The sequence below is a fragment of the Mirounga angustirostris genome, unplaced genomic scaffold, assembly GCF_029215605.1.
Source record: "Mirounga angustirostris isolate CCGP_5_RB_7025 unplaced genomic scaffold, mMirAng1.0.hap1 SCAF_3, whole genome shotgun sequence".
NCBI lineage: Eukaryota > Metazoa > Chordata > Mammalia > Carnivora > Phocidae > Mirounga > Mirounga angustirostris.
Window position 1 is genome coordinate 115754637 of NW_026991711.1, and position 22021 is coordinate 115776657.

A 22021-nucleotide genomic window follows, 5' to 3' on the forward strand; every position below is an offset into this window, starting at 1 on the left:
CTCAGGGATTCTTTCTTTACCACTGGTTCCTTTCTCACATTCTACATATTCAAATCTCCTGTCCTAAACCCTAAAATAGCTATCCCTCAGCTGTTCTTTTTGACTTCAAGTTTCAACATTAAAGAGTAGCTTAACGTTGCTGCTCTGTTTTTCAAGCATGTCGCATGTGACCTCTCCTGCTAGGATCGCTACTAGTCCTTGAACGCTCCTGATTCTCCAATCTTGCAATGTCTCTCAGTCCTTCTCTTTATCACACTCATGGTGGTGGATTCTTTTTTTTTTTTTTTTTTAAAGATTTTATTTATTTATTCATGAGAGACAGAGAGAGAGGCAGAGGGAGAAGCAGGGTTCCCGCGGAGCAGGGAGCCCGATGCGGGACTCGATCCCAGGACGCTGGGATCATGACCTGAGCCGAAGGCAGACGTTTAACCATCTGAGCCACCCAGGCGCCCTTGGTGGTGGATTCTTGACCCTTGATCCGTCCTGTGGCTTCCCGCTCCCAGTGGCCCTTCTACTCCTGGCCACTCCTTTATCTCATCAGCTTGCTCCTCCTCAGGTGCTCTCTCCTAAATGTATGCATCCCTGAAGGACCTGCCCAGGGCTCTCTTCTCTCTCTCCTGAAACAGACATACCCAGTTCCATGTGCACAGCTATTACCTTTAAGTAGGGAATCTTGGATCTGTGTTATGATTCCCAACCTTCATTGCCTGAATCTAGCCCCTATAAATGCCTGTTGGAGATACTTAAGATGCCACAGAAACCCTCAGGTTCACACATCTAAAACCAAATCCATCTTCTCTTCCACAGCCAGCTCTTCCATCCGAGTTTTCCATGTTTGTTAAGGATGTTACTGTCCTCCAATTCATTCAAGTTAAAATGCTTAGGGCCATTTATTAGGTGTACTACTTCTCACCTCAGATTCTAATTCGCTGTAAAGTCCTGTTGCTTGTATCCTCACAGGACCTCAGAATCTGTCCCCTGTCTTTTGTTTCCATGTGCATTTCCCATCCTTAGGACTGCAGCAGCCCTGCTTGAATCATCATTCTTGCTGCTCTTCCTACCTCTGCTTTATCTTCTCTCTAGTTGGTCTTCTACACCCATGACACCCCAGTCCAGGTCTAGTGACATCAGAATGAACTGAGAGTTATTAAAAACTGCATATTTTTGGACACCTCCACTCAGTGATTGTTTTTTAAAAAAAATAAATCTTAAAAAAAGGGTATTTGACAGAGAGAGAGTGCGCGAGAGCCAGCACAAGCAGGGGGAGCGGCAGAAGGAGAGGGAGAAGCAGACTCCCCATTGAGCAGGGAGCCCGATGCGGGGCTCAATCCCAGGACCCTGAGATCATGACCTGAGCTGAAGGCAGATGCTTAACTGACTGAGCCACCTAGGCGCCCCTCCACTCAGTGATCTGTGATTCATTAGATTTGGATGGGATGCAGGAATCTGAATTTTTCAAGATGCTTCCAGTGAGTAAAGCAAATTTAGAGCAATATTTGCTAAATGTATTATTAATGATTTTAACACAAAAAGCAATGCTATATGGTTCTTATGGATGTATACATCTATCTCTGTTTCTCTGTATAAACATGGACTAGAAGGATATTCACTGAAGGGAAGTGTTTATTTGAGGGAAAGGGAACAAAATGGAGCTCAAGGATAGGTATGGTTTATTTCTCTTAAAAACTCTAAAGCCACAGTGGCAAAACAGCAACATGATTTTATTATGAATAGAGAATTGTTATATTGTTTGTATTTTTCCTTCTGTATTAAGCAGTCTTGAAACTCTACAGATGATTCTGATGCATACCCAGGTTTAGGTTCTGCAGTACCATATAAGTGCTCATCTAAAAGTGCAGATGTGACCACATCACATCTGTTTGAAAGCCTTCCATGATTTCCATCTCCGGCAGAGTCCATTTCAAATTCTTTGGCATAGCATTTGAGATGCTGGCCCACCTTTTTAGCACTGCTTTCCATTACTCACCATTCACTCAGTCAGTGGGCCAGAAAGCTCTGCTCTTCATGGAAGTGGGAAAATGCCATTTGCTTTCACCTGGCTCTTTTATAGATGCTGCTTCTTCTGCACCTAATTCTCTTTCCTGACTTACCACTTTTTGCTCATCAAAATATTGTATATCCTTCAAGATCTCTCTTAAGTTCTATTTCTTTAGGAAATGCTCACCCTTTTCAAAACTTCCGTTTCTGTATTTCCCCCAGAATTTCATCTCTACTTCTATGATACAGTATCGTATTAGTTATTGTTGTTCACCTTTGTGCTTATCCCATCCTCCCTTGGTCCCTGAATGTAAGCTGCTTGAAGGCAGAGACTGTATTACTTACTCAGTATACCTTTTATTGATCAGATATTTCTGAGCACATGTTATATGCAAGGTGCTGTGGCAGATTATGAAGAAGATATACATATGAGTGAAGCAGGGTTCCACCCAGACTCGGTCATGAGCTTTGTGACACGTGTTCACATCACTAAGGGGAGGAGAGGACAAGAATGCCCTATCTGTCTGGCAGCCTTCTCAGTTTTAGAAGAAAGAAGAATCCAGTGTGGTTGATGAAACTCGTCAAAGACTTATGGATGAGTTTTCTTTTGAGTTGGGCTGTTCTGTGAAGACATTGACAAGGGAACACAGGTCAAGATAGAAGCTTGTTGAATTCATGAATAAATCCTAGGCAGAGGGGCTTGAAAGTCTTGGAGGCCTTTGAGAATCTACTTAAGAACATTCAGTAACTTACTTTGACCAGACCCTGCAGCAAGTGGAGGGGAGCAGTGGAAAATAAGACTGGGAGAGGGTTTGGGGCTCATTCTAGTGGACCTGGATACTAGGCTGTCCAGAGATTGGGCTTCATTTGGTGAGGTGCCGCTGAAAGTCTGGGGACAGGGTTGTGGCATGATAGGGCACTGTTTAAAGCAGCAATATGTGACATGGTCCGTAAAGGAAGCTGGCAGAGCAGGTAGGGGACAGGGAATTCAAGTTGGGGCCAAGGTGGTCAGGCAGCAGGCATGGGAAAGAGGGGACAGGCATAAGCACTTCTGTAGGATAGAACTGATTGAACTGTACTTCATCACTACAGATTATGGAGCTGAAGGGAACCAGGGAGCAAGTGGATGAAGGACCTTGAACATGACTCAAAGAGTTCATCCTGGGTCCTGAGTAGGAAATGAGTCTATTAATATGAAGAATTATTGTAATATGAAGAAGAGCATTGGGAAGAAGGTGATATGAATACATATCACTGGATATTTAGTGAGTTTAATAGTACCCCCCCCCAACTAGATATATCTAAGTCCTAACCCCCAGTACCTGTGAATGTGACCTTATTTGGAAATAGGATCTTTGCAGATGTAATTAAGTTAATGATCTTAGGATGAATTCATGCTGGATTTAGGGTTGGCCCTAGATCCCGTGATTGGTGTCCTTAGAAGAGGGAGGGCGATTTGAACAGAAAGCCAGGGAACGGGCATGAGCAGACTGAGGCAGAGATGACTGTTAGGTAGCAGCCACCAGAGTATAGGAGCACAGAGGGTCTCTCTGAGCTTCCAGAGGGCATCGACCCTGTGGACACCTTGATTTTTGGATTTCTGGCCTTCAGAACTGTGAGAGAATAAACATCTGTTGCTAGTCACTAAACTTGTGGTCCTGTTATGGCAGTCCTAGGGAATAGACAGCTATACTCAGATTTTAGAACAGGACAAGAATTTATCAACCTTGAAGCTCCATCTGTAACTTTGTTGTTTTGTATGATCCACTGGATCCACTGGGGACATTCATGATGAAGATCCTGTTGCTATTGTGAGTTTGGTGAGGGGGTGTGGGGGTCAGGGGTGAGGAGGGAGTCTTGTTTTTGATAAAATGAGGCAGGTGGAGTGGATTTGCTTCCTTGCAGGGCATGCTATTTCAAAAGCAAGAAGCAATAAGTTATTGAGCCTTTACCAAGTTTCTGTTTTGTGTCTGACACTATGCTAGGCCCTGAAAAGGATGTAAGAGTAAGATCCCATATGGACACTTGAGGTGTTCACAACTCAATAATTGAAACAGAGCTATTAGCAAGGTGAACATGCCATCACTTGTTAAGAGGTATAAGGAAGATTGAACTGGGTAGGGAATCCTTATTTATTTTATTAATTGGATACTTAAAAAATTCATCACTGAGTTTGAGGTTCTGTGACAAAGTCGACAGGATGTGTTCCTTGATTCCATTAAGGTCAAATTACACCTTGGTTGAAGACATGATGCATGCTGATTTAATGGCAGAGCCCTGGAATTTGTAGGCTGAGACATCCTCCTTTCTTTTTTTACTTCCTTGCTAGGAAAGTGCTGTGCAGCCCACAGAATCAGCAGGGGGTGGAAGCACAGTCACCCTCCGGTAATGGGAACTAAATAAATTCAAGTACTGTCTTATCTAAATGGCTTGACAAGTTCCCATTCGCCTGGCTAATTGCATCCGTCTGCGCTCCTTTTTCTTCCAGGGGGCTGGGACTTGGCAGGCATGAGTGTTAGCTTGAGAGTTAGTGGTCCCCTGCTGCTGGAATGCACCCCGGACGGGACCCCCCAACCCCATCACTGCATCTGGAGAGGACCCAAGAGCCTTGTCCGCTGACCCCGGGGGTGCTCGGCAGCATTACTTCTAATAGATTTCACATTTGTTTCTGGACCTTCCAGGCAAAGCCGTGTCAAGCGTGTGTTGGCTTGGGAGATGGCCAGAGTAAGACTTCAGAGCTTGAGGAGGCTAATGGAGCTGGGACATGAGGACAAGCTAGGTGATGCCTTGTGCTTCCTCTGTTACTGGTGACTTACTACAGACAGTCCAGACCATAGTGCCTGAAGCCAGACCCAATGCCTACCATGCTATAGGGCAAACATTATCTATGCAGAGTGGAAATTAAGCTACGGTGTTCATGGCTCCCAGCACCAACGAAGACATCAGTCAGCAATCCTGTATGAACTTCTCCAGTGAAGGAGAAAGTAATTACTGGTGAATCAAGTCTTGAGGCAACTGGGAGTCCTCTTATCCCTGATAATCTCTTGCTCCGGACTCGTTTCTGTAATGTGCAAAGCTCTTTGGCCCCCAACCTCTCCTTTTATTTTTAGGAAGAGAGGGAATTAAAGTTGGTTAAGGCATCTGAGCCAGCCTTGGGTATTGAGGCAAGAGAAATGAAGACTCAGTGTCTGGGCCCAGTATCCCCAAGAGTGTTTGTAGGGTGACTTCTGGTTAGCAGAGAGCATTTGGGAAAGACAGAGAAAGTTCCCGTAGTTTCGGAGGTCAGAGGTCTTGGGGCAGGCACTAGTGCCCTGTTGTAGAGTAGGGTTATCTTCAGGGTATCCTTGAGGTGTTCCTACTTGTCACTTTGGATTTCTAGATCACCCTGGTTGGGGATAAGGAAATGAATGAGAGTGAACCCCTTGAGAGGTAGGAGACAGTGTCCCTGTCACCTGTACGGTCTCCTACCTGGAAATGTAGGTATTCAGAGAAGGAAAAAGGGAAGGGCTGCTATAACAAGGGCCATAGACTAAGTGGCTTAAACAACAGAAATCTCTTATTTCACAGTTCTGGAGCCTGGAAGTCTGAGATCAAGGTGTGGGCAGGTTTGGTTTCTTCTGAGGCCTTTCTCCTTGACTCACAGATGGTCATTTTCTCCCTCTGTCCTCACATGGTCTTCCCTCTGTACATGTCTGTGTCCTAATTACCTCTTATAAGGGCAGCAGTCATATTGGATGAGGGCCCACCCTACCTCATTTTAATTTAATCACCTTTTTAAGGACCTTATCTCTAAATATAGTCACATTCTGAGGTACTTGCGGGGGTGTTAAGATTTCAACATATGAATTTTGGAGGGAAGAGTGAAAATTAAGCTAGGTGTTCATGGCTCCCAACACTAATAAAGACCTCAGTCAGCTCTCCTGGATCTGTGTTCTGTGTCCACATGGAAGAGGATACAATTCAGCCCGCAACAGAAAGGAATTGGCATTCTACCAGGTTCAATTTTAATTTTATACTTCTCATGAACCCTGATTCTCTTATCAGGGTTCTACTACTACTACTACTACTACTACTACTACTACTACTACTACTACTACTGTTTATTTGAGGAGGCTGGAAGGGGCAGAAGGAGAGGGAGAGAGAAACCCAAGCAGATTCTGCACTGAGCGTGGAACCTGACACAGGGCTCGATCTCACGACCCCAGGATCATGACCTGAGCTGAAACCAAGATTCAGACGCTCAACTGACTGAGCCACCCAGGGGCCCCGCCTTGTCAGGGTTCTTGTTTTGATCCACTTGAAAATAGATCCAAGCCACGGGAAGATATTTTTTGGGGTGTTTGTGTGTGTGCATGAAAAAGGTTTGAATGAATTTAACACAAGTTGGAGGATCAGACTGATTATCACAGATGAAATTTTCATATTCCAATTGTGCCCCTCATCCACTTCCAAAATGCATATTATTGATGTCCTGAGAAGAGGGGTAGAGTAATGACTTGGGACAGATGACTGAGTGTCTTCTCATTCTGAGGTTTCCCAATTAGGCTAATTCTGAGATCTTTGTATTAGCATCCTACTTTCAGCCTGTTTGGGGCTGGCTTCTACAACCCATGGAAATGTCTCCTGTTTCAGAGGCAATGGACTGTTTAGCTAAAAACTAAAAGGAACAATCTTAACAGTGTTCATTTTGTTTTGATCTACAAAAAACTCCTGCTTTCGAAATCAGTCTTAAAAAACATACAGGAGGAACTCAAGGCTAAATTCTATTTTTCTAAAACCACTTTTGTTGGTTGAATGACATATTCCCAGTTAACTGAACACAAAAGTAGTAATGAAGTTCAGCTCAGCCAATTGTTAACAATCTGGGGTGACAGCAGATCCTCCCAGCTGAGACGTTTATGCTGAACAAAGTGGCCTAAATCCTCTATGGCTCTTGATTTTTGCTTGCAATTCCCTTGTCAGTGCGCAAAGATGGCGGTTTTTCATCATCTTCCTGCGGACATCTTTTGATGACTCACACTGGGCCACTTTTGTGAATTCACGTGTGTGGTGGCATCCCCCCTTCACGCCGTCTGCTCTTTTATATGCTCTAAAGGTGAAACCCAGAGTGGAGTGCAGGTTCTCACGTTCTCTTTCAGCTATTAAATTGTCTTGCTGGGGAGGTGTTGTGTGCTGGCTGCTCAGGACCCACGTGTCCACCCAGAAGACTTGTTCCCTTATGTGCGTGTCTAGAAATAAAAAACTGATGGATGGCAAGCCAGTTAGGGGGAAGATGTGCTTTTCTAGCTGATTCTGTCAGGGTATTTTATCTGTAGGGATAAAAAGTAGTGCTTCACAGGACTGCAGTTTCTCTGACTTCTTGACATCAGCTGTTTAGATAGAAGCTCATTAAAATGACACTTGATAAGCTTTAGGCACCAGGATATGAAGCATTTCAGAGCACACTGGCCACATAGTGCGGATATTCTAATCTCATTTCAGCTTTAAACATGAAGAACATTAATTAAGATTATGGGGGCGATTTACCTAACCCTTAGGGAAGAGAAACTTAGACTTTTGTTTTCTTGCCCCTGCTACTGATTCTGAAGCTAGGATTTATACAATTAATTGGTTCCTTCTGGAGTAGCACTTCTGACTCTGACATACTGTTCTTAGAATACAGATAATGTTTGAAAAAAATCAGACCTCTCACATTGTAAATATTCAGTAATTGAGTTAATTACATAAAAGATCATTCCAGGATGAACACAATGTGGTATATACTAGCAATGGAATATTATTCAGCCATAAAGAGAAAGGGAATTCTGGTACATGGCACAACGTGCATGAACCTTGAAAACATTATGCTAAGTTAAACACAGGCACAAGTGGGCAAATATTACACAATTCCACTTATATGAGGTACCTCAAATCGGCAAACTCATAGAGACAGAAAGTAGAATAGAGGTTACCAGGGGCTGCAGGGGGCAGGGCGGGTGGCCGGTGGGGGTCGTTGTTTAATGGTACAGAGATTCTGTTTGGGATGATGAAAAAGTTCTGGAAATGGATGATGGTGATGGTTGCATGACATTGTGAATATACTTAATGCCACTGATTTGCACACTTAAAAATAGTTAAAATAGTAAATTTTTTGTATATTTTACCATAATAAAAAATTTTTTAAAAATTGATTCTAAAGCAAGAAGGGTATATAAGACTTCTACAAATGCAAACCTATAAAAATTAAACCTTACCTTTCTCAGACATGTATTACCTGAACTTATAAACCTATCTGAGGGCAGTTTTGCTATGGATCTGCCCCCTGATCAGCAATAGAGAAAACCTTTGCTCCAGGCAATTGCCAGGGACCACAGCCTCATACAGTGTAGCCCACTTCCTACCCAGCTTTTCACTGGGAGAAATAAAATTTCTGGGAAATATCTCAAAGGATATAGGGTTTATTCATTGTTCCAGAAATTCTAATTTTTATCCCTGGATCAAGCCAGATGATCAGATTCCTATGTGCTTGGGCTTCTTTTTGGCCTTGCTAAATCACTTCAGTGAATTGTGCTTTGCCATCCTATCTCTCACTGAGGGATGCAGTAAGAAGCATTATAGCAGACTCCCTACTGTATATAGAGGCACTTCTAATTAATTACTTTCCCTCCTGACCCTTCAGTATGGATGATAAAGGATGTAGGAAGGAAAGGGTAACACCTTGGGAGAAATTTCCTAATAACAAGGAAAAGCTAACACTCTTGAAGTGTGTACATTGTACTTAGAGTCAGTGTGATTGTGTCTCTTCATTGCTTTGGCCACTAGGATGCTCAGAACCTAATTTATGAACTACATCAACTAATAGTTTAATACCTTACCAAATACATTTCTTTGGACTATTCCTCATGCTCTAGCCTCTTTTTTTGTTTTGTCTTCTTCACATCGTATACATATTTTACAAGTTAACTCATTCTTTCTTGACCTTAGATGGTGTATTAGGGTTCTCCAGAGAATCCTGACCAATAGGGTGTGTGTGTGTGTCTGTCTAGTAATGGATCAACAAAGTCTACTGATTTAAATGTTAATCACATCTAAAAAATACTTCTACAACAATTATCTAGACTTGGGTTTCACCAAACAACCAGGCACCATAGCCTAGTCAAGTTGATTAAGCACAAAATTAACCATCGCAGGTTAGGGCCATAAATATACAAGGGAATTTCCTTAAAATGGGCCATAAGTGTGGTCTTTCCCATGTGCTGCTTTGAGTGCATGTAGAAGAAAGTTGCATTTCCCTCCCACCCCCTCATCTAGGTTCAAGTCTCATGTTGTCATCATTTCATCAGCCGGTAGGGCTGTCTTCCAAAGCAGGGTTAGTTACATGGCATAGAGTCTTCATTGTGTGTGGATGTGTTGAGTGTGTGGATGTGTGAATGCTCTGACCTGCCAACGTACCCTGATATATGTAAGTGTTATACAAAGTTCTGCCAGCTCCTTGGTAAACAGCCATTCTTGTTGAGGGACGTGATGAGGTATATGATTTCACCAGTTATTACCGTTCCCAATTAGATGGGCCCCAGGTGTGTGTTAATAAAACGTTAGCTCACTCTGCACCTCGAACAGCCCCACCTGACTTGATTCCAGGGATTTCATGCATTTGATATTGTTCAGTTGACTATGTTGCTGCTGTTGTAGTCTGAAAGGTTTTCAAACGTTCGGAGACCTGCTTTTTTGTTAGAAAACATCCCAGTTGTTGAGGAATGTAACGCATCGCCCACAGTAGTTCTTACCTTATCTTTTTGTTTTTGGTAGGCTGGTTACTGTGTGTGGGCAGAGACCTCTTCACAGTCAGTCGGAGAGAGGAGCCTGACCACCGCACTCTCTCTGGAGGTAAGGATGGAAGCGATGACGGACTTTGTTCTTCGTTTGGGAGCTCTGGGTTAGGTGATCAGGGCTCCGGGCAGACTCTGGAAATCTTGGGACTCTGTCCTTTGCCTGTCTCCCGGATGACTTGCCAGATTTTCTGGCCCATCCTCACCATGTGCTTCTCACTGTGGTCCTGGGATTTGGAAGGCAGATTTTGGCTTAAGTCCTATTTCTGGTGAACCCAAGGAGGGAGTCCCCATGCCCAGGGGATGACTAGTGGATGAAAGACTCCTCTGTTTCCCACATAATACACTAATTTGGTTAATTACAAGAGAATGTTCCAGAGTTAACCATCCCAGTGATGGGGGCAGGAGTATGTGGGGGATAGGGAGTGATGTTCAGAAGTGTCTAGATCAAATGAAATACATTGCTAAGTCTACTTAGGAAGTGCATGCACTAATTACTGAGCATTTGTAATTATAGGACATTTAAATGTTAAGGATTAGAAAATTTTTTCCCGATCCAAAATAGGATGAAAGTGTTACTCCAATAGAAGACGCAACAGCATCTCTTTGGGCATGTTTAAAGTTGTACGTTTTACTGATGACTGCTTTTTACTTCATTCATGTGCCCTTTCCGTTTTGGGTGTGATGCTTAATGTACATGTTGACCAGATCAGTTGTTGGACCTGTCTCTATTTTCTCAGTGAAAAAAACTGAATCTGAGATCTGGTTTTCTCTGGTCAGGCTGCCAAGGCTGGGGAATATCTTTCTGAGGCCTCAGGGACCTGAGCCTGGTCTGCTGAGGAGTCTTCTTCCTGATGTGGGCTATTGGCTCCCAGCCCAGAAGCCCTCTGCTTTGCAAACAGACCTCCCACCTTGCATCTAATGGGTGAGGAAGGCAGCCTCCAAAGGAAGTTGTCTGAGATTGTGAGCTGATGGAGCCAGAAATCTTCGTGTTTCTTGTCTAAAGAGCAGATAGAATTATTAGCATCCATGTTTGTTAAAGATAATTACAAGTTTCAAGCACAAAGCAGAATTCTGTAGAATATCTACTGAGATGGTTTACTGCTTGCCTTTTTTCTTTTTTTAAAGGATGACATTGTATTCTCCTAATTAGGCCCAAGAAAACAAGCAGGAATCTGTATGTTATCACCATTTCCCTCCGGGCATATTGGGTGGTGTGTAAGCTCTTACTTCAACTGAAGAGTCTATTATTAATAAACCCAGAGAGTATGGAGATCAGAGAAGGGACAGTCCAGCAATGAGATGCGTGGAGAGCATTGGGCTGTCTTCCAAAGCAAGGAAACTTAATGCATTTTTAGTTACAGTGTTAAACACAGTGCTGGGAACATCCTAATACTGATAATCATAATAATGGTGTTAACAATGGCAATAAAAAATAATAACTGATATTAGACATCTCTATCACCATCATCGTGACAGCTATCATTTGCTGGCTCCTACTTTCTGCCAGGCACTGGACTAAACATTTTGTTTGCATTATTCTCGATCTGCATGGCAGTCCTATGAAGAAGGTCCTATTCATATCCATCTTTTAGGGTTGAGGGAACTGAGGGTTAAAGATTGATTTGTTAGAGAGAGTGCGTGCACATGCACGCAGGTGCACAGCAGCGGGGCAGGAGCAGAGGAAAAGAATTTCAAGCAGGCTCCCGGCTGAGCGTGGAGCCCCATATCACGACCCTGAAATCAGGACCTGAGCCGAAATCAAGAGTCAGTGGGGCACTTAACCGGCTGAGTCACCCAGGCACTCCCAGGAAACAGGTTTTTATAGAAAGAGTAGGTAAGTTGCCCAAAGTTAGATAACCAAGCTAAAAGTAGTAGATCAGGAATACGACCGACTGAACAGCACAGAACAGGGGCCAAGCACGGTGAGGTTTTGACCCACATGTGAATATGCAGGGCTGACCCTCCACGTGACTTTCACACTTGCCCCTGCTCACATGCCCTTTGCCCTCTGACCACCACTGATATTGTGTCTCTTCTGCATCGAGGTAGCCAAAACATTAAAAAACTTGTAAGTAGTTCAAGAATGTTGAAGAGTGTTTGGCCTGTAGGGAACCCAGAAAGAATGAAGAATAAAACTCATCCAGGGTTAAAAAATGCCAGCTTTACAGTCATGAACACGTTAGTGTGTTTTGCTACTATTTTTACCTTTGTGTAGTTTATTCACATAGTACATATTTAAGTTTTGAAGTTTAAATCTAACATAAGTATTTTCTTGTGCCTTTGTCTTATAAGCTTGTTTTAATGGCTGCTTGAGCACTCAAGCGTATATGGTTACAGGGCTCTAAAGTTTATTCCACAGGAAGTTGTATCCTTGAGCTGCTCCCATGTGACAAATGCATAGTTATTTTTGTTTGTTTTTTTAAGATTTATTTCAGAGAGAGAGAGTGCATGTGCATGTGCATGCATTGGGGGAGGGCAGAGGAAGAGGGAGAGGGAGAGAGAATCTTCAGAGACTCCCCACTGAGTCCAGAGCTTGATCCCACAACCCTGAGATCATGACCTGAGCTGAAATCAAGAGTTGGAAGCCCGAGTGAGCCACGCAGGCACCCCAAGTGCAGAGTTTCTGCTCACTGTATTGGATGGTCAGTGTCTGTCCACTGCCAACTGGGCTGGAATTGTGGGGTGTCTATGCCCCGTCACATTGTAAACACCTTGTATCTTGAAAGGGGTCTCTATGGGGTTGGTGGAAGTCCTGCTGGCCTGGAGCCCAGAAGAGCCAGATTTTGGCTCTGTACTGAAACCAGTTGTTGAGTCCTTGGGTAAATTACTTCATTTTAGCATCTTCATCTGTGGACCAGTTACATCTAGTTAGCTTTGTAATTCCATGAAAACAGGAGTTTTCTGAAACCTCTTAATTTATAGCCTGATCAGTTCCAATTGATGCAGCAACTTGGGTTGGGCTCAGCTGGGTTACCCTGAATTGCTTCGAGCAGGGAATTGTGTTTTTCAAGATGACCTGTAAGCTCTTTTTTTTTTTTTTTAAAGATTTTATTTATTTATTTATTTATTTGAGAGAGAGAATGAGATAGAGAGAGCATGAGAGTGGGGAGGGTCAGAGGGAGATCATGACCTGAGCCGAAGGCAGTCGCTTAACCGACTGAGCCACCCAGGCGCCCCCAAGATTTTATTTATTTATTTGAGAGAGAGCACATGAGAGGGGGGAGGGTCAGAGGGAGAAGCAGACTCCCCGCCGAGCAGGGAGCCCGATGTGGGACTCGATCCCGGGACTCCAGGATCATGACCTGAGCCGAAGGCAGTCACTTAACCAACTGAGCCACCCAGGCGCCCCCAAGATTTTATTTATTTATTTGAGAGAGAGCACATGAGAGGGGGGAGGGTCAGAGGGAGAAGCAGACTCCCCGCCGAGCAGGGAGCCCGATGCGGGACTCGATCCCGGGACTCCAGGATCATGACCTGAGCCGAAGGCAGTCGCTTAACCGACTGAGCCACCCAGGCGCCCGACCTGTAAGCTCTTGAAACGTGAAATGTCTTGACTACTTTTATATACTCCTTGCTATCTTCATTTCTCTGCTTTCCCCCTGTCCCAACTTTCTCATGCTTAGACACCCACAAAACTATATGGTACAGAGTATGTGCTCAACAAATATGGGATGGATAAACAAATACACGGACCGATGAATGCTACTGGTCTTCATCTAAGAACCTTTAGCACTATGGGTCATCCAACTTATCAGATTAATAAGATTGTTTTCGTTTAGATGTGGTGGCTTTGCTTTTAACAGACAGGAACTTAAGCTTCCAACGTTTCTCATAATGTATTTCAGAGTGATTTTCCGACAAAGTTAATTACCAGTTCTTCCCACATGTTACAGATGATAGAATACTGATCTATGGAACTTGGTATTTTTTCCCTTTGTGTTGTGGGTTGAGAGAGAGGTTGTTTTTTGCTTAGGTCACGGTAAAATCAAAGCTTGGAATGTAATCATTCTCTTGCTGTGACCAGCAGAAAAAAGTGAAGATGTTCTGAGTTCCCTGCTTTCTTGGAGCCATGGACCATGGGGATCGCATGGTTGGTTCTGACTGGCTGTCCCTGATTCTCACTTGGTGATGTGACCTTGAATTGGTTTGCTTTTGCCTTGAGGTCATCTACCTACTTCATTGTGCACTATTTAAGACACGTGGTATAAAGCTACTTCCAAGGAAGCCAAATCTTGCCATTTGGGGCCTGTATTTCTATACCACCCCCCTCTGCAAAGACCTAATTTGGCACCTACCTTGGCACAGAAAGCTTGCCTCTGTCTCCCCAGATTTGATCATTAATCAGCCTTAGCTTTTCCCAAGTTAATAAGCTGACTGGTGGCCTTGGTGGCCCTAGGCAGGCGGGATGAGAGCTTTGCAGCACCGTGTGGTAGTTGGTAAGCCTGATGACAGACAGACAAGTGGCCTGGTTTCCTGTGTGTGTTTGTGTTGGAAGTGCTGTTGGTAATAAAGCCTCATTTGTTTGGGGCTCTGTATCAGTTATCTATTGCATAATAAGAAACCACCAGAAACTCAGTGGCTTAAAACAACAACCATTTTATTTGTTCATGATTTTGCAGGTCAGCAATTTGGGCAGGGCTCTGCTAGTCTGCCTGGGATCCCTCATGCCATCATACTCAGGTGGTGCCTACGAGGGACCTGAAAGTAGATTTCACCTCCTAATGGAATAGCTGCAAAGAATTCATGGCCATGTGAAATGTACCCTAGGTTCTTAACTTTGATACGAAAGCAATCTGAAATTAGTTTATTTTACAATTATTTTGTCTTACACCATCCTGGAGTAGGGATGATGTTGTCAGTCCATCTGAGAGAGTTTTGGAAAATGGAGGTTTGCTGTGTAACATGCTCAAGAGTATAATAATAATAATAATAAAGACAGCAGTAATAGCAGCAAATGTTAATATTGTTCTTACTAATGCCAAACACTGTCTTAAGTCCTTTGCATGTCATAACACATTTGGTCATTACACAGTCTTATGAATAAGCACTGTTTTATCCCCATTTTATAGGTGAGAAAACCAAAGTACAGAGAGGTTAAGTTACTCCCACCAATGCCGTAAAGCTACTAAGTGGCCGAACTGGGATTCCACCCAAGCCGACTATCTCCAGAGTCTGCATTCACTCCAAGTGCTTCTCAGGTTAATGGAAGTGAAATCTTCCTGACTCTTAGCAGAGTTCTCTTTTGGACCATGTAGTTTTTATAGAGGCAGGGGGATTGGCTATTTGGAGAGGAACACAGCCTTTCTGGGTATATCCATGTGGCCAAAAATGGATCTGGTTACATTGTAGGAGACCCTAATTGGAGATAGTAAAGACACTGGTGATCCCATGAGAGAGGGAGTAACTCTGAGTGTGTGTGGGGGGCTGTCTGGTAATGGTGGTGGTCATGGTCATGGTGTCACTCTGCTCATTTTCTGGGGAGATGTTTGAAGAAGGAGAATATTTAATAACGTCGTCCCTAGCCTTTCAGATAGTCTCTTGTTCTTGGCTTCAGGTGATCAGAGAGCCTAAGCTCAAAAGAAAAGAATGTATTTAGCTTCTTGTTTAAGGATGACCTCAGGGAAAGGGTGGGCTCATGACTGCTTTTATATGGTATTTCTGGAACTACATTCAGTTTGATCTCCAGGCGGTCCCAGGTGGCATAAGGAAAGTGACAAATTTCACTAACATTTATAAGGTTACACCTGTTACCATAAATGAAGTGGCCCATGGCCCCTTCCTCAGTCTGACAGGTGTGGAACATGTTTAGGGGCCAGCACTTTGCAGTTACCACTAGAATGGGGGAGAGACTCCCAGCCTAAGACTTAAGGGCAGTTATTCTAGCTGTCTAGCATCTTCTCTCCATCAAATCTCACTGTTGCCTCTGGGCTCTGCAAGGAGCCTTCTCCTTCTGAGGTCCTCATCCTCCTACTTGGACTCGGGTTAGCATCACTGACTGTTCCCCTTACTGGGGGGTATTTGCCACAACTTCTGCATATGTGAGAAACTGCATGTTCACCCTAATACGGACTCCAGCTAGAATCTAAGCTGGAATACGGGCAGTCGAAATAGGCACAGCCCCAGCTGGCAGGGCAGAACACAGGGCAGGGACGAGGGAGAGGCTGCTGCTGGCTGCCCTCCACTTCCGTCTCCCCTTCCCACACCAGGAACTTCCCGGAAGGCCAGATCTCTTGATTGTCAAGCAAGAAATCCTAGTGATGCTTTCCCCATACTGGTGGAAACTGTTACTTTTATAATCTGTTCCTTCAGCTAATCTTAAAGAGTTTATAATCCTGTCCTGCATTGAGTACTTGTTCCTTTTTGGATACTTGCTTGCTTTTTTTCTGATTTGAACCAGCTGGAACAATTTGTTGCCTAGCATAGAAATGAAAACCTGATAGGCAGGTCTCTACAGCAGATATTCTCTGAACAGTGCCTTACTGTCCGCTGTTGCAACCGAATAGTTCAGCCTGCCTTTATGGCAGAATGAGCCAACACAACACGGGCAGGAAGCTTCTTTTGTTTCCAAGGCCTTTGGGGCTGTTCTTTCCTGGCTATAAACTTAATTGCTTCCTGGGATGGATCTGTCCAGCACACCAGTACCCCTTTAGCTCCCACCTGTTTGGCCAACGAGGACTATCAAAACCTACACTTGTGTTTTTCCGTAGGCTTGGTTGATGAACATTACTTTTCCTTTGGCTCTGGCTAACATTGCATATGCTGGGGGACTGGCGGTGCCCAGGAGTGGGATGTGAGCGTTGGGGACAGAGGAGGTGGTGAGAGGCAGCTGGGCCTTCTGTGACAGTGGTGCACAGGATGAACCTTGCAGACTGGTTCACCATAGCGTCCTTGAGTGCCTGCAAAAGTCCTCGTGTTTCCTGAACGGGAGGTTGAGTCACCTTATCCCCACAGAGGCCATTTCAGACCTGGTGTTCACCTGAATCCACTGCAGTTTTGACTCACCCTAGGATTGCTGGGTTTCATTGCTTCCCCTTCTCATCTGTTTTATGACCAGTGCTGTAGGAAGACAATACCTGCAAGTCTGTGTGAGCCCCTCCTTTTTTTTCCCCTAGCAGCCAAGAGGATTGCTTAATAATAAACATAGAAAGGGACTTTAAAAAAAAGAAGAAAGGACTTTGCTCTAGGCTGGCTCTTGGCAAGGAAGTCTGAGCTGAAGAAGGCATTTTTAAATGGTTAGAATGCATGTTTACGCATCTGCACATGCATCCCTCAGCTTCTAACCATGGCACCAAGCACTTGGGCAACTTTCTTATCATCCTCAGTGGCTCTTTCTTGAGAGGTTGTTATTAGCAATGCAGCTAAAGCACAGCTTTTTAAATGTAACCTTAAGCAGCTCTTGAAATTTCATCTTCAAGAAGTCTTTTTAGAATAGACATGAAAACTTCCTCTAGGTCTAAACATGGCAAGCCCATGCATGATTCTCCTGTTTTCACCATGATCACTTTCCATGTTTATCCTGTGAACATCGAGTCCTTTCTACTTATTAGCCGGGTTCCCCCCCTTTTTCCAAATGTGGAAAACTGCTAAGAAAAGGGCAAAGAAAGGTGGTTGTTACTTCAGTGTGGCAGATCTGCACGAGCCACCCAGTGTGGCACCACCAGATGGAGGATGAATCAACGTGTATGGACAATGATGTCACCTGCAGTGGGCACTTGATCACAGGCTCCTCGCTTCTCTTCCGCGATTAACCTTCAGGTGTACTTTGATGGGGTGTGTGGTCAGGCCTTTTCACTTAAGTTTTCTTTGTAGCCTCAGCAATATATCCGATCAGATTATTACCCAAATCACACATACTATAAAGCTATTCAGCTATTATCCAAAGGAACTCCAAAATGAGGGAATAATGTAGATAGTTACTTGCCATCTATTAAATCAATTTATTTTGGGGGCGCCTGGGTGGCTTAGTCGTTAAGTGTCTGCCTTCGGCTCAGGTCATGGTCCCAGGGTCCTGGGATCGAGCCCCATATCAGGCTCCCTGCTCCGCAGGAAGCCTGCTTCTCCCTCTCCCACTCCCCCTGCTTGTGTTCCTTCTCTCGCTGTGTCTCTCTCTGTCAAATAAATAAATAAAATCTTTAAAAAAAAAAAAATCAGTTTATTTTTTTGTCTTTAGTAGCATTTCATTTGGAACTAAATCATATTGTTAAATTTTTTATTGAAATATGTTTGACATATAACATTGTCTAAGTTGAAGGTACACAACCTGTTGATGCATTTATATATTGTAATATTACCATTATAGCGGTAGTTAGCATCTCTCTCACATCACATAATTACCATTTCTTTTTTTAGGGGTTGGATTAAGATTTAGTCTTTTAGCAAGTTTGATTATAATACGATACTGTTGTCTATATTCACTGTACTGTGCATTGGCTCCCCAGGACTTCTCTGTTAGTTGTAAGTAAACCATATTTTAACGTCTCTCTCCCCAAAGGGTAAATTAGAGTAATGCGACATGGAAAATAGTGGGGGGATGCAGATTAATTAGGAAATGAGAATCCCTAATGCATTTATGGATTTACTCCTGAGATTGGTTATCTGAAAGGGACAGATTTTCAATTTTCGAGTCTTTACAATGAACTGCTGTGTTAGAGGCTTGTATGTGTCAGCATGTGTGTTCCCCCTGTTAGAATAGGCATTGTATTAGTTTTATATAAAGGATTCCTAAAATAACTGAGGCAGTGACTGAGAGCAGAGAGCCAGGTGGTGTTTCTATAGGAATTTTTTCCACAAAGGTTACAAATGTTCTCTCTGCCACCTCTATCCTCTCTCCTTGGTAAGGGAGAGGCTGAAGGGATAGTTCTGTGGATGGATTTCCTGGAACTGTGAGCTGAAATGCAGACTTTAAATTAGAGAGTTTTAAGATGTTAGGGAGGAAAGTGACATTGATTTATTTGTTCTGTTTTTGGCCAGCCTGAGAAACCTGTCCTGTCAGGTAATGAACAACTGCTTTTATCCTAACTAGTGACTTCAAGAGAACGATTACTCATCCCATCATTACTGTTCCCCTGAGTCATCCAGCCTGGTTCATATTGGTTCCAAATGAATAAGAATCTTCAGGCAGTGGACTCTAGGGCCAAGGTAGCTGTTTAGTAATACTCGTTATATAAACGTACCTTGGACATGGAGTCATGTCACATTCTGGAAAAATACTTCATAGGTGTAGGTTTGTAGCCATGTGTCTATATGAGACCTTGAATTGTCTGATATGGTCAAAAGTGGCCATCCTAATGGTCGGCGTAGAATGATTCTATGAGTTACCAGATCTCCAGCCTGCCTGGTGTGGACCTAAATTGTAAAGATAGGGCTATGAATATGGTGATTTGGGAGCACCTTTTTTTGCCTGTTACTTCTTAGTAGCTCTGCAGGTTGATCACGAAGTGTTTGGTGGCAATCTCAGTCAAGCCTCTTGAAGGCCTTGTCCTTGTGATGGTGGGGAGAGCACCTTGACACTTAAGAAGACATGGGCCATCCTAGACAGGTACCACTGAAAGGCAGCTGGAGTCCTTTTCATTTTACAGATACTACCTGTCCCCATATGGTGTCGCTGTTCTCGGCACTGCTGTTGGGTCCCCTTGTAGGTGATTTGGATGACTGAATTGTCCCAGATCAAATTTGGATATATGGGCCATTGTGGAGATGAATAAGATGAATATTGACTGGCATGCGTGTGTGGTTCCAGTTCATCCCAAAGTTCAGTTTATTTCTGAGTTCTTAATATGTATATTCATTACAGATCTAGAGAAACCTAGTTTTGAGTCTTAACTTTCAAGACTTAGTTGAGCCATCATATGCTTATAGCAGCGTTTTGACATATAGAAGAGAGAAAGAAAATATTCAAGGAAAAAGGCTGAATACAAGTCTGTGAGGTAGCTGAAAATCCTGCCTCTTTTTACAAATTCTTAACTAATCCTTCCGGGGTTTAAATAAAATCAACAGGGGCGCCTGGTGGCTCAGTCGTTAAGCATCTGCCTTCAGCTCAGGTCATGATCCCAGGGTCCTGGGATCCTGACGTTGGGCCCCACGTTGGGCTCCCTGCTCCGCGGGAAGCCTGCTTCTCCCTCTCCCACTCCCCCTGCTTGTGTTCCCTCTCTCTCTGTGTCTCTCTCTCTCAAATAAATAAATAAAATCTTAAAAAATAATAAATAAAATCAACAGTTGCTTTTATAACAGCTACTCTGTCACCTTTCTCTGCCTTTCAGGCACTTGAAATGCATCATTAAACAATATCAGAATTAATCCAAGGCCCCTTAGACTGAGCTGCTTGGGTCAGGAGCCTTGCCTTCTTCATCCCGAATTCCTGGGACCAAGAAAAATAAGGACAACCCCCCCCGCCCCACCCAACCCTCTTTTATAAGCAGGTATATATAAAGTAATCAGTAGTCATGAAAATAAAGCAAATTGTGATACCGAGGCTCTGGCATTTGACAACATGGCCCATAGTGTCCATGTTCAGTGGGAACCCGAGCAGCTGCTTGGGGATCCTTGCATAGGGCCAGCCCGGAAAGGCAATAATGCATATGCATGCCCTGTGGCCAACGGATTTGTACCATTGCCCCCGATTCCTGTGTTGCAATAGGAAGGCTCAACCAGACCAATACTAAGGAAACAAACCCAGCTCTTTTATTACTCTCTACAACATTTATAACCAAGTCCTATTCGATGCCCTTCTCCTTGAGGCATTCTGACAGTCCTCTGAATGATTTATTTTCTTTTTCACAACCAAAAAACAAAATATTTTATCACCTTTTGGGTAGACTTGATGTCTTTCTCTTCATTTCATCACTTTCTGGGTCTATAAAATCCCCCATACTTTTCAATTTTTATAACTCAAGGATAGGAATCCTGTTTTTCTCATTTCTTGTTGAAGCTTTCCCCCTCCTCCCCTTGGGATTTTTTCTTTTTCCTGGGAGGTTCTATAGCCTCAAGCCGGTTGTTTTGTGTGGTGGTGGTGGGGGACAGGGGATGGGAGAAGGGGGCCTCAAGAAAGGCCACATGTTTGCAGTAACACATGAATTGCAGGGAAAGGTTTTGAATAGGAAAAAAATAATTTTTCAGAGCTACTCTCCACTATTGAGAGGTATGAGAACATTGGAGCCATTGGTGGTAAAGTGGTGGTTGTGCTGGTTTAAGAAGAAAATTCTCTACTACTGAAATTTGCTCTGTGGTTTCTTCCCCAGATCTCCAATAAAAACCAATGATGTGTGTGAGCACCCCACAGCACTGTGATTATCCCTCTCCATTCTGAATCGCAGGTCTGCACCCCAGCTCCCTACTTTATAGCTGGCAGGCTCTGCATTTCTACTCTTTCCCCTTTAGCTCATTTCCGCCTCATTTTCCATATGGCTTCTGACATTAAGATGTCAGCAACAGGATACTCAGACCAGTCATCGTGAGCCACAAAAGCTCCTGGACCACGTGTGGGTTCATAAGGGCCAGAGCTCTCCTGGGGGAAGCAGTTTCCAGTCTGAGTTGACACAGCATAGGAGGGTGTTGAGTTTAGTGGTGCAACTGAGTGGTCTGAGATGTCTGTCTCCTGCCCCTCTGGTCCCTTCTCCATCAGCTCCAGTAAGGACCAGAGAATTGAAAGGGACTTCAGGGTCCTTACCGTCAAGGATTCTTCAAGGAGTTGATGATTAGTTTTACAAAGAATTGAAAAGCATTCAAAGAAAGGAATAGGCTTCCATTGATAAGTGGTTGGTGCCTCAATCCTAGACCCTGATATGCCTAGGCCCCTCTGTCCCACACCTGTGGCTTGTGCTTGGTCATATTAACTACTGATCTTTTGCCCTTAACTGTTTGACTGACGGACTTCAAACTGTGTCTGATTTTTGGCTTTGGAAAGGCATTCAGGCTAATCAGGTGACTGAAGGCAATTGACCGGACTTGTCTGATAGTCACTTATGTTCTAGCATGATAGCCAACCCCTAGATTGTAGAGAAGGCAGTACTGTTAGGGCCCTAAAGGATGTCACATGCAGTCCCATACGATCTGCACCCATCAGGGTAGCACCTATGCTTTAAACCAACAATAGCTCTACCTCAAAGACACTTTGCTCTCTACACACACCCACTATCCCCATGCCTTAAGATGTCCAGCTGTCTTCACTTTGAAATGTCTCATCTGCTTTCCTCCCCAGTTGAATTGTTTGGGAA

At 43.7% G+C, this 22021-nt stretch overlaps 1 protein-coding gene across 1 annotated transcript in view; it reads left to right on the forward strand.

Moving 5' to 3' along the window:
* Positions 1–22021, forward strand: part of LYPD6B (LY6/PLAUR domain containing 6B) — a 169146-nt gene that overhangs the window by 104828 nt on the left and 42297 nt on the right. Inside the window, exon 3 of the mRNA XM_045868901.3 lies at positions 9787–9864. The gene's annotated coding sequence lies outside the window, so the exon portion shown is untranslated. The remainder of the gene's footprint in view (positions 1–9786; positions 9865–22021) is intronic.